The sequence below is a fragment of the Vulpes lagopus genome, chromosome 1 (genome assembly GCF_018345385.1).
Source record: "Vulpes lagopus strain Blue_001 chromosome 1, ASM1834538v1, whole genome shotgun sequence".
In the NCBI taxonomy this organism is placed as follows: Eukaryota; Metazoa; Chordata; class Mammalia; order Carnivora; family Canidae; genus Vulpes; species Vulpes lagopus.
The window spans coordinates 114,384,594-114,398,362 of record NC_054824.1 but is presented as its reverse complement, the minus strand read 5'-3'; positions in this window follow the sequence as shown (position 1 = coordinate 114,398,362).

Here is a 13,769-nt window from a genome sequence, read left to right as displayed (position 1 = left end):
AGGCCCTCAGTGCAAATCCCTGGTCAATGTCCCTCTAGGGTCATGACCTGCCTTGTGTGTCTGCCTTCTGCCCTATACTGGGAATACTGTGCTAACTCAACTTTGACTCCTAGCCTAACTACAGTAGGACTCATCTGCCTGTGGATATACAGACCCTCTGTGCGGATATATAGACCCTCCTGCTAATTGACGTGTGTAATCCTGGTTGTACGACTGCTATGACCTTTGAGTGATTGAGATCTCACTGTGAACAAGTGGAACAAGACCACCACCAGACTTTAATCACTGACAATCCTACAGTGCTGTCAATTACCAGAAGAGGTCTCTTCCTCAAACCAGAGCAAGACTTGGATGGGAAGGCCCCAAGTGAGCAGAAGAGTTAGAATCTTCTCTTGGTTTTTAATTTAATGGGATGACTATGAGGTGAAAAGAAAGATGGCCATTTGTCCATTCATTGATTCATTTATCCAACATGTACGAAGCGCTTGTATGTGCCCTGTTTTGAGTAGAGAAGATACATAAGGAACAGGAGGGTAAGGAACTGGGCAAGCTGCCCACCTGTTGTGCTTGCCCTTTGAAGTTAGATCAGTGATTTTCAGCCCAAACGCACAATCAACCATTAGGAGAGCTTCTAACAATCACTTATGCTTAGGGCACACCACCTGAGATTTTTATTTTACCAGCCTGAGTAGGACCCAGAGCAACAATATATTGCTCTGGTAATATTGGTATTAACATTGGTTAATATTGGTAACATTGGTTAATATTGGTAACATTACCAATATTGGTAATGTTAATGTATAGCCAGCATTGAGAATCCCTGAGCTACAGCACAGACAGTAATGGGATAGGCAGGAATAGGGACCTAGAAGTAAAATACCTATGACCAGATCAAAATCCTGATCCTTTTAATATGTTTGCATGCTAATTTCCTTTGGATTTTCCCTTAGTGTTTAATAAAAGTCCACCTTAGCTATGCTTAGGAAACAGGAAAATACATGTGTACCCATGCTTGAGGCAATGCTTTAAAGGGAGCACAGCACACTTTCATCCCATCCTGGTGATGGCAGTGGTCATTTAAGGGAGATGACCTCAAGTAAAGATAAATTTGGGGGGTCAGAGTCAGGCCTAGATCAATACATCTGCTTCTCTTAGAGGGTCTACTTTCAGATCTCTAATATGCTCCTGCCTTGAGAGAATCCTTATTGTCACTTCAGAGCAATAGAGACCATTTCTTTATAAAGTGCATATTTGGACCTAAAATATCAAGACAAAAAAGACCCTCTCTTTCTACTTTGGTAGTCATGTCTCCCGGTCTCACATTCCTGCACTCACAAACAGGGCTCTCATGCATGGCCCAGTGGCACTACAGAATGGTCCAAACAGGAGGGTTTCTCTTTTGGAGTAAGGCTTTATCCATTCCCAGGGCAGGCTCCCCAGGAGGAATCAGACCCAGACAAGACAGTCCCTTCCTTCCACACAGAACTGACCCATTTTTCCTCTTCATCCCCCGCTACTCTCTACTCTTCAGTTAAGGGACCCTGATCCTTTGGTGTACCTTTGTATGTTAAAATCCTAGTGATCACTACATAGCAGGGCACCTGGCTCAGAGAAGAGAGTCAGTGAATGTCTGTTGAATAAATGATTGAAAATATCTAAAGCATTTACACCACCTCCCCATTAGTGAATATTTATGATATCCCCAGCTCTGCTCCCAGAAAGGCAGCTACCATCTCCTTCCCAGGCCAATCTGCACATGACCTTTACCAAGGTATCTGCTGCGGTCCAAGGTTTTGGGTAGAGGAGGGTCATATTTATTCTTTTTAGTTAGTTCCAGTCTAATGAATACTGGCACCACCCAACTAGTATCACCCTATAGACGCAAGAAAGAATGGCAAGAAAAACGAAGCTATAAAGTTTGTCCTTCTTAAAATAAGTTATTTTTAGAGCAAAACAACTATTATTTATTGACTCGTACAGCATGGCCTAATGATGTGGTGAAATAATCTATTCTATAGCATGAGTCAGATTGCAATTAAAGCTATAGGGAATTTCATTCTAAATTTCCTGGTCAGAGGTGATCAAAATCTCATTTATGGTGCTGCAATAAACATATAATTTCATTTTTCATTCCCACAAAAAATGTAAAATTAAAATGGAGAGGCAGAAATAAGTACACAAGAATGTTAGAAATAAATTCCATGAAGAAAAAATTAACAACTTCTTCCAGACGACACAAGATGTGGATTCCATGGAGGCTCCCTGTCTAAATACCAAACAGACCCATCATACATGGCTTATGTGAGGTGTCCAGAACAGAGATATAATATTACTAATTTGAGTGTATTTCTTGAGTACCATAAACACTATTTCTCTCATTTTAAAGAAAAAAAAATGTTAAAGAAATGGAAAAATTGCATTTTTCCTACTAGTTTCAGCAAATAGATCATCTGTCACTGTTTGAGACATGAAACGGTATTTTAGCTACAAGTTAAAGAAAAACAATTTGGCATGTACTTTATAAAGTTGTTCCTTGCACTAAGAAAAGTGCATGTGATACATGCAGCATGCCATGCATCTTCTACAAATGTAGTTCCCCTGCCTTTTCTTACGTTTATCCCCTCTGCCCAGTAAATGTATGTACTGAGAACCAAGATGCTAAATCTCTAAGATGTTGAGGAAGACTTTTAGACAACGATTGGGAAAGAGGCACAGGAAGCAGTTTAACTAATTCAAAGTCATATTACAAGTCAAAACAAACTTTTGAAGGAAAACTCCAATGCCTCTACCTATCTCTGGTTAGTGATTGTGTGGCTGTCTCACCAACAAAGTATCCTTATAAGAAGAAAGAAAAAGCTTTCTTACTAAAAAGATTCATGTAGGACCAAAGATAATATTCAAAGAATAGTATCTAAGAATGCTGGTGTGGCCATGACATAAGACCACACACACACACATACATACACACACACAAAAGGTAAAGAGAATGTGAAACAAAATTTCATATCCAAAATACAAATCTACCCTAATTAAATAGTTAAATATTAAAATATAATGCTTTATACCCCCCTAGAAAATCATCATCCAGCTTTTAAATTTAGACAATATCAGGATTATTCAGATCAGCAAGATGGCCATCTGCTTTCAAGCATGCAGCTGCTAGCCTTTAAACGGCAACTTTTCATGATTCATAACTTATTCATCCCAGGACACATTCAGACATCTGCTTTATCATCAATTCAGCTTGTTATAGCATTTGGCTTTAACATTTAATAACCTCTACTCAGGTAACATATTGAACCAGTAAGTTAGTCTTCTTCCAAAACAAGAAAATCAACTGTATAACTTTCCAAGACTGATGGTCCAATTCTGAAATCAAAATCATGCATATGTACATAAAAACACATTATAATTCATTCCCTTATTCCCTTTCAAAACAATAACATCAATAATAGCTTACCATTTAGCCCACTGCAGGCCAGACACTTCATCTTTATCTTCATTAACACTTAGGAAAATAGATACTATGAATTCATTTTACAATCCAGCAAATCAAGATTGGATGGCTCTCCCAATTGCACTAAGTGTAGACATAGCTCTTTAAACCCAGGCCTATCTGTCCTTAAATCCATGCTTCTGCAGCAACCAACTTTGTTTCATATTTGAATTGCTCTGGAATAACTGAAATATTCTCATCAGTTGTACAGAGAAGAAAAAGACTATACTTAGTCCCAGGCCTTTTATTTAAACTCAAAGATTATCTTGCATATGGCACCGAGTTAATACAAATGCATTGAGAATTATCAAGCACTTTGTAAATTTGTTGGCTCTTTTTTGTCTCCTGGTCAACTTTTGGCAATCTTGTCTATCCATCCTTTCACTCTATCACTAATAGCAGCAGTCTGGAGTCAATGAAGAATCCAGGAAGTGTGAAAGGACAAAGCCCATTTCTGTGTGGTTGAGAGAACACTTTTTAAAGTCCAGTTTGGAAGAAGGGGTTTTCAAAATGCATAAGATTTTCTCCACAGGAGAACAGTTTTATCTCTTCTTCTTTGTCTCTAATCCTAGTGTGCAAATTACGTGTTGCTTGCTATGTTTTTAAAAAACTATGTTGTATATAGAAGATAAGCGGATCCAATGTCAAATCTTGGTTCTGTAACCTTAAATTGGTCAGGCATTCTGAGCCTTACTTTTATCATCTGTAAAAACAAGGATAATGACACCATTTGCTCTATGTCTTTTTTTTTAATGATAGATATAAGACAACTGAATAGCACGAAAAGATGATAACAGTACATGTGTAAACAATCGTGTCAAAAAGTAGTATGCATGTCAGGGTAACGTTTTTGTTTTAAAAAGAGCTATGTTCATAGAGACAAGGTCTGAAGAGTTTGAGAAGTTATATGTAAAATATTGACGGTGGTTACTTCTGGATAATGTGATTTTTAAAATTTTCTTTTTGGCTATCTATGCTTACTAAAATTTTAAAATTCTAACAGAAATTTTCAAATGGTAAAATATTACTTAATTTAATTTTTTAAAAGAGTTTATTTCTTTATTCATGAGAGACACAGAGAGAGTGAGGCAGAGACACAGGCAGAGGGAGAAGCAGGCTCCAGGCAGGGAGTCTGATGTGGGACTCTATCCTGGGACTCCAGGACCATGCCCTGGGCCGAAGGCATGCACCAAACCACTGAGCCATCCAGGGATCCCCAATATTACTTAATTTTAAGCAATAATGGAAAATTAGAAAAAGCAGTAATAATAGGAGAAAGACATACAGGCAGTCAGTTGCTAACTAAACCTTTTAAAACTATGTATTTGATTTAAAAGTAAGACCCAGGGATGCCTGAGTTGCTCAGGCAGTTGAGCATCTGCCTTTGACTCAGGGCGTGAACCCAGGGTCCTGGGATTGAGTCCAGCATTGGGCTTTCCATGGGGAGCCTGCTTCTCCCTCTGCCTATGTCTCTCTCTGCCTCTCTCTGTGTGTCTCTCATGGATAAATAAATAAAATCTTAAAAAAAAAAAAAAGCAAGACCCAACAATATGCTGTCTGCAAGAAACCCACATTGAATACAATGATCATGGTGATTTAAAAGCAAAAAGATGGGAAACAATAGAAACAATATACAGTCTAATCTCATTATTCGCAAAAGTTATGTTCAGTGAATTAGCAAATAGGGAACCATTGCTCCTAAGGGAAATACAGGGTTGGGTTCCTATGAGCCTCTGGTTGTAACATTTTGGTCAACTGATCAATACATAACCTTGTTTCCTGTGTGTTTCTGATTAAGGAAACTATATTTAATATATGTTGTTGATTCATTAAAATTTACCTCACAGTGAACAGCACTATAACTCATGCCTGAATGGAGCTTATCTACCATTTTCCTGCATAAAGTATGTCACCATCTTTTTCTACTTATAAACATCGGGCTACCCCTCAGCACTACACTTGAGGGCCACATTAAATAGTGACATCACCAACAAAAAGTACAAATATGTGAAAAACCAAAAAGACCACAAAAATCACACTTGTTTACAGTATGAGAGCTGAAACAAGAAAGTAAGTGTTGCTTGTTCAACCTTAGCTGAGAACATGCATGCCAGGCAACTCAATTTTTCTACCATTCTGCACATGTCCTTGAATGATAGAGAAAATGCTGCAAGTACTACTTTTGATTGATCTATTTTACAATAGTTTTTACTGAGCAGGCAAATTTGCAAATATGGAGTCTGTGAATAATGAGGATTGACAGTGCCATACAAACACTAATCAAAAGAAAGCTGCAGTAGCTATGTTATTATCAGTCAAAATAGACTGTAGAGCAAGAAAAATTACAAGAGATAAAGACATTACTTAATGTAAAAGAGTCAATTCAGAAAGACATAATAGTCTATTAGATTGTTGTCTCTCTAGTAAGAGAGCTTCAAGACACATAAAGCAAAAAGTGTTAAATCAAAAGGAAAAAATGGGAAAATCCACAATTTTTTTTTGCTGGGAGCTTCATCACTCCTTACCTAATAATCAATAGACCAAGTAGGCTGAATATGAGCTAAAATAGAGGAAATTAACAATACTAGCAACCAACCATATCAAAATTACATTTACAGAGCATTCCACCCAAAAAAGAACAAAATAAACATTTTTAGTGGACATAAAACATACCAATATAGACCATATTCTGTCTCATAAACATACCTTCCCAAATTAAACAGAATTAAAATCATAGAAAGATAATCTCCTGGCCATAATGGAAATAAAGTAGAAATCAATACCAGGAAGATATGTAGGGGATTCCCAAGTAACTGGAAACTAAGCAACATATTTCTAAATAATCCATGGGAGAAAGGAGAAGGTATCAAGAGAAATTACAAAATATCTTGTACTGAATGAAAATAAAGATACAATATTAAAAGTTGTAAAATATGCTAAAGACACACTTAGATGGGAATTTATAGTGCTGTCTATATCAGAAGAAAGAAAAATCTAAAACAAACAATCTCAGTTTAATTTTAAGTCCACAAAAAGAAGGGCAAAATAAGGTTAAAGCCAGTAGAAAGAAGGAAATAATAAAGAGCAGAAATCAATGACATTGAAAACAGGAAAAACAATACAGAATATCAATGAAACCAAAAAGATGTTTCTTTGAAAAAATTTTAAAAAATGAACAAACTTGCAGCCAAACTGACAAAAATAAATAAATAAACAAAGAAGCCACAAATTACCAGCATCAGGAATGAAAGGAAGCCATCACTATAAATCCTACATATACTGAACAGTTAATAAGAGAGTATTACAAGTTTGTTCACATAAAACCAGTAAATTAGATAAAATGGACCAATTACTATAAAAACTACCAAAACTAACTCAACACTAACAGAATAGTCTTGCATCTATTAAAGATATTGAATTCATGTTTAAAAAGTTTCCCACAAAGAAAATTCTAGGCGCACATGGTCTCCCTCCTCAGTGAGTGATGATTCATTTAAGGAAGAAATTATACTAGGCTACATCATCTCTTTGAAAAAAAATAATCAGCAGAAATATTTGGCATATTTATAAGGATAGCATTACACTAATATCAAAGCCAGATAAAAGGGCAGCCCCAGTGGCGCAGCAGTTTGGTGCCGCCTGCAGCCCGGGGTGTGATCCTGGAGACCAGGGATCGAGTCCCACGTCGGGCTCCCTGAATGGAGCCTGCTTCTCCCTCCGCCTGTGTCTCTGCCTCTCTCTTCCTCTCTCTCTGTCTCTCATGAATAAATAAATAAAATCTTAAAAAAAAAACAGATAAAGATAGTGTGTGAAAAGCAAACTACAGATCAATATATCTCATGAACACTGAACAAAAAAATCCTTCAAAAAATATTAACAAATTGAATCCTTCAGCACATGAAAAGAATAATATATCAAAACCAAATGAGTGTTATTCAGAAATGTAAGGCTTGTTCAACATTTGAAAATCATTGTAACCCATCATATTAACACTCAAAAAAAGAAAACCAACATTATCATATCATTAGAAGCAGAAAAAAAATTGATGATATTCAATGTCTTTTGATGATAAAAATTCCAGCAAACTTGGAATAGAAAGGAACTTCCTCAATCTAATAAAGAGCATCTATGAAAAGTTCTATGGCTAACAACATACCTAATGGTAAAAGATTACATGTTTTCCCGCCTGTGTCTCTGCCTCTCTCTCTGTGTGTGTCTCTATGAATAAATAAATAAAGTCTTTAAAAAATAATAATAATAATAAGTCAAGAATGTCCACTTTAGGGCAACCCTGGTAGCTTAGCAGTTTAGCGCTGCCTTCAGCCTGGGGTGTGATCCTGGAGACAAGGGATCAAGTCCCACATTAGGCTCCCTGCATGGAGCCTGCTTCTCCCTCTGCCTGTGTCTATGCCTCTCTCTCTCTCTCTCTCTCTCTCTCTCTCTCTCTCTCATAAATAAATAAATAAATAAAATCTTAAAAAACAAAATAAAAAAGGAATGTCCACTCTAAATACTTTTATTTAACAATATGCTAGTGTTTTACCCAATGCAAAAAGGCATAAAACAGGAAAAGAAATGAAATGGTCCTTATTTACAGACAACATGATTGCCTAAATAAAAACTCCTAAGAGAGATGCCTGGGTGGTTTAGTTGGTTAAGCATCTGCCCTAGGCTCAGGTCATGATCCCAAGGTCCTGGGATGGAGCCCCCCATCCAGCTCCCTGCTTGGCGGGAGGAGTCTGCTTCTCCCTCTCCCTCTGCAGCTCCTCCTGCTTGTGCGCTCGCACTCTCTATCTCTCTGTCAAATAAATAAATAAATAAATAAATAAATAAATAAATCTTTAAAAAAAAAAAAACCTAAGAAATCTACAGTATAACTCCTACAACTAATAAGAGAGGTAAGCAAGATCATAGGGAACAAGGTCAACATAAGATACCCAACTATATTTCTATATAGTAATGAACTTTCAGAAATTGAAATTTTTTAATGAAAGAGTATCTTTTCTCAAAAATATATTTAGGTATAAACCTATCAAAACATACATAGGATCTCTGTGCTAAAACCTACAAAATACTGATAAGAGAAATCAAGGAAAAGCTAAATAAATGAAGAGACCAATCATGTTCGTGGACTGGAGACTCAACATATTTAAGATATTAATTCTCCACAAACTCATCATTTTATGATAGGTTTGAAATAGATAGAAATCTATTATGATCGATTTCATTTTATGTAGATACAGGCAAGCTGATTCAAACTTTTAAAACTTTTTTGTAAAAGATTTTATTTGTTTGTTTGCTTGTTTATTTGAGAAAGAGAGAGAGAGCATGCATGTGCAAGCACAAACAGGGTGAGGAGCAAAGGGAGAAGCAGACTCCTCACTGAGCAAGGACTCCACGCACACACAATGCTTCAGGTTGATACTAGGATCCTGCGATCATGACTTGAGGCAAAGGCAGATGCTTAACTGACTTTCCCACCCACACGCCACTGATTCTAAAATTTATATGGAAAGTCAAAGGAACTACTACAGCTAAAATAATTTTGAAAGAGAAAAACAAAATTGAAGGATTCCACTACTTAATTTCAAGACTTACTATAAAGCTATAGTAAGCAAGATGGGCTGATATTAGTGAAAGGACAGATATATAGATGAATGAAATAGAGTCCAGAAATAGACCTACAGTAATATAGCCAGTTAACTTTTAATAAGTTACAAAGGTAATTCAACAGAGAAATATTGTCTTGCCAACAGATGGTATTAGAATAATTGAACATCCACATGAAAAAAAAAAAACCTTAACCTATAATTCACAACATATTGGAAAGCCAACCTGTCCATTTAACTGTATGTAAGTTTTTTAAAATTATAAAGTAATAAAAGTAAAAAAAATATTTATGCTAATAAATAGCTGCCCAGTTTGCAGATGGCAAACCTCAGAGTTAAGACAGTCTGTCTGTCATATAATTTATTTATTCATTTATCTCTCAAGAACTGGTTAAGAGGCTTACATAAATAAGCAAAAGCTATAACTACCTTGCACTAAATATTTTCTTAGATATTTTTATAACTCTCTTAGAGCTATTGTTGCTAAATGTTATTCAAAGTAATCTTAGAAGTCAAGAAACTGGCTATTCAATTGCTTGCAATTATACCATTTTTATCTCACCTTGAAATCCTTGTTATCATATCTTGTCTAATTCATGTACAAGAGAAAAAAGATCTTTTTCTTGACAATACATCTTACTTGAAGGCAATTCAAACAGGTCAAGTATATCTTAGATCCATCCACAAAAAGAAGTACATTAATTCTTGAAGTATATACCAGTCATTCGAGGATATGTGGAATGGCCCGGGGATAAGGAAACTTCTGTTCTCACTTTATACCTCACAGTCTATTTTTTATTAGCTCTTCCTCAAGGGAGGAGTTGCTAATCTGATTGTTCAGAATCTGGAATTCTTTGGATGAAACCAGGGCACTGAAAAAACACTTGAATCTGTGAACATACCCTTTCTCATCCTGGAACAGGCCAAGAAATATCCTGAAATTTTCTTCTATACTTTTTCACTTTCAACACCAATGCCCAGTGGTTTTCCTCCCTTCTTCTACTTTGACTTTGTCCAAAAATTGGTAATAATGCCTTGATTTTCCTCCACAAAAACAGAAGTACCATATATAAAATCCAGATATCCCAAAACGTTTTTTCCTCTCAAAAGGAAGCTTTTTCAGAGCCACAGACTAAGTAACCTGGGTCAGTTAAGTATTATGCACCAGAGCCAAAAAATTTTTCCATATCTGTTGTTTTATCCTCTTTCCTTTGGCACTGTTGATATGCTTCTTAATCTTCTCACATTGCTCTACAAAGATTCCATCTTCAGTTTTGGGGAAATGAAGGAGGAGGAATAGATAAGAGATTTAAGAAAAGCAAGGGGCCTCAGTTTGTTTTTTACCTCAGCCATGTGCCTCAGCTTGGTTTAACCTATATGTAGGGATAGATGGTACTTACATAGGAATTAATATATTTATACTTTATTCCTCATTTAACTGTTATTAATTTTACATCATTCCTTTAGAGGGAAGAAGAAATGCATGATAGGTTTTAGATAACTGAATCCTTAAATAATTAGTAGTCATAGTCCCTTACTATTAAGAAGTTTAAATATTAAAATGCACAAAATTAAAATCCTCCTAAGTTACAAAGTCTATGAATGGTATAAGAAGGAGGAAAAGTACAGAATTGAGTTGTCTGCCCTATGTAAGCTGAGAAACCACTCAAAAACCCTGCCCAACTTGAGCCATATTCCTTATATTCTGTAAACTAATTGAAATAAGAGAATGCAAGGTTGTTTTATACCATGTAATAAGAGTGAATCCTAACTACAGTCATATAGATTCCCAATCATTTCTCCCTCATTACATTGTACTTCTGGGCTGAAATTTGCTTCCTGAATCTCTGTCACTTTTCACCTTTGCCTTTAAGGTAACCAAAGAGCAGTAGAATCATTCAAGGCAGGTCAATCGCAGAGGCAAAGCCAGAAGTAAAGCTCAAGGTTCTTGCTTCCCTTTGCTAAAATCCAAAGAGCTACAATGGGTTTAGAAGGGCACGGTACCCACTGACCCAATTTTATGAACAGCTGGATGTTAATTTATTATTATATTCATTTGGGATTATTACTTTAATTTACTTTACTAATTTTGGAATAATGATAGCACATGCCTCTGTTCTCTCCCTTCCAGGGTGGGCTTAGAGAAAATGGGGGGGGGGGCGGAATATTTGCCTTGACTAGTACAAAACATCTGTATCTCTGATTATAGAGATTTAGAAAAGCAATAGTCCTAGACATGAGACAGTAATGATGAAAATCTGGCAGAGTTCAAAAACAATTGATTGTTTCAGTATTCTTTTAGAATAATATCAAAATGGGCAGCCCGGGTGGCTCAGCGGTTTAGCTCCGCCTTCAGCCCAGGGTGTGACCCTGGAGACCTGGGATCAAGTCCCACCTAAGGTTCCCTGCAGGGAGCCTGCTTCTGTGTGTGTGTGTGTGTGTGTGTGTGTGTGTGTGTGTGTGTGTGTGTATCTCATGAATAAATAAATAACATCTCTTAAAAATAGAATAATATCACTATATGTGTTGGAAGACATGTGATCTGTAAATGAAAAGGTAAGCTGACACAATACTTTAAGCACTCTATTCTTATTGCCCCAAAATGCTTATAATTTTTAAGAGAAAGTCAAAATTGAAGAAATGACCCAAAAAGTGTTTCCCCACAGGTTTCTGTAACGTATCCTATCCAGGACAATTTATGCCTTCTCTGACAGTTATGAATAACTTCTACTTTCCTTTGGAATGAAAAACTAACACAAAACTTAGAAGAAAAATGGAAAACTAATGTCCGGTCCAAGCAGTAGTCTGCTTAAGTCAGCTCAATCCACTCCAGGAATTACTCACTGCTCATTACACAGTCTTTCACTCACAATCATGCCTTTAGAAAATGCCTAGTTGATTTCACCCAACAACACTAACTGGGGACAACACTAGCCCATCCTCACCTCAGAACTGAAGGACAATTCCCTTTGGATACAAGGGGGAATTGAGCCTGGACCAAAAAGCAGCTATCCTGGAAACTGAAAAGGCATTTTGTCAAGCAGATAGGTTCTGAGGTATAGGAAAAAAGAGATTCAGAGGATTCAGAAAACTCCAGCTGAGGCTGGCAAGACTACCTGAAATTAGCCTCCTGGGGCTAGTAAAAAGGGAAATGATATTGCTTACCTCAGAGGATAATTTGAAGATCAAATGAAATAATGGCATAAAAGTGCTTCATAAAGTGGTAAGTAAGCAGTTTATAAATGTAACAAAGAACCGTTGTTTTTCAACTTCACAGATCCTGTGTTGATTGAATGTCCTTCACTGTACAAAAGGACTTCCCCTTGCCTTGAATTATTTGGGATGGTCAGCAGAAGGGCCTCTGGACTTTCCTCTAAGTCATCCTCTGAGTCACTGCCTTGTGGTGAGTGTTAGAACTGTCAGAAACTCACTCCTGCCTCAGCTGACATCCCGGGGGATGTTAAGTCTTGCTATTTGAATTGTTTTGAAACCCAGACTCAATTCTTCCCTTTTAAAATTGCATTACACTTTTCCTCCCCAGCTATCTGAGGTCCAATGGCTATAGCAAATGCAAAAGAACCTTTCAAGGGAAAGAATCATAACAAACTTAAGTTTTCATCCCCTCTACTCTTTTCCATACTCCCCTTTTTCCCCCACAGCAGTCTTTTATGAAAGCAGAGCCTGGAACTTGAGAGAAAGACCTTGTATTTACCCCCTAGAAAGAGCTTCGTAGGTTAACAGTGACCATGCTCCCCCCCCCCCCCCCCCCGCTGCTCAACTTACACACCCATCACTCAAATACACACACACACACACACACACACACACCAGTAAGCCAAGCAACCACAGGTAAATCTGACTCTCCGCCAAGTTGTAGCCAGAGATAGCAGCAAAGGGACCAAAGTCCTTCACCGCCAGCTCCAAAAAGACACTGCAACAGCCAGCGGCGCCGGCGCCGCAGTAGCAGCCTCCGCGCTGCAGCCTCCAGCCAGAGTTTCAGGTCTAATTCCTTGAGGAGTAACACTCTTGTGCCCTTCGTCCCAGTCCCGTGGGCTTCCCCACTTCGTTCCTCAGGACATCGGGAGGGACCGGGTCACTCTGCCACTTTTTCAGAGGGGCAAGTGGCAGGGAAGAAGGTTCCCACCGAAGTATCCTGAAGCCCACGACTCCTGGCCGGATCTCTCCACTCTCCAGCCCACGTAGGCGCCTGTGTGTCTGGCAAAGGTCCCAGTTCTCAAGGTGCCTGAGCTCGGATAGGATGTGGAGGGACCAGGCGGCTAGAGCAGCGACGGGACTGCTGCTGGGGATGGTTAGAGGACAGATGGGACGGGCCTGGGGAGAGGGGGGACGACTCCGCACAGAGGCACTCTCCCGCCCCTAGCTTAGGGACAGTGACTCCCAAACGCGCGGACGGGAGGCAAGGTAAAGGCCTTTTCTCCCTATATGCTCTCCCTTCTCTTCCCCGCTCCCCGCCTGGACACCTGGTGAAAAAGCAAGGTGCTGGGATACCTGGAGCGAACACCATGATTTCCTCCAGCCGCTCCGCCCCTAGGCGAGGAGGAGAGACCCGCAGACGGAAGGGTGGGAGGAAGGCCAGGACTTGGGGTCCTTGGCAGGGGGGCGCGCGGGCGGGCGGGCGTGCGCCGGGCTGGTCAGCACCGCGG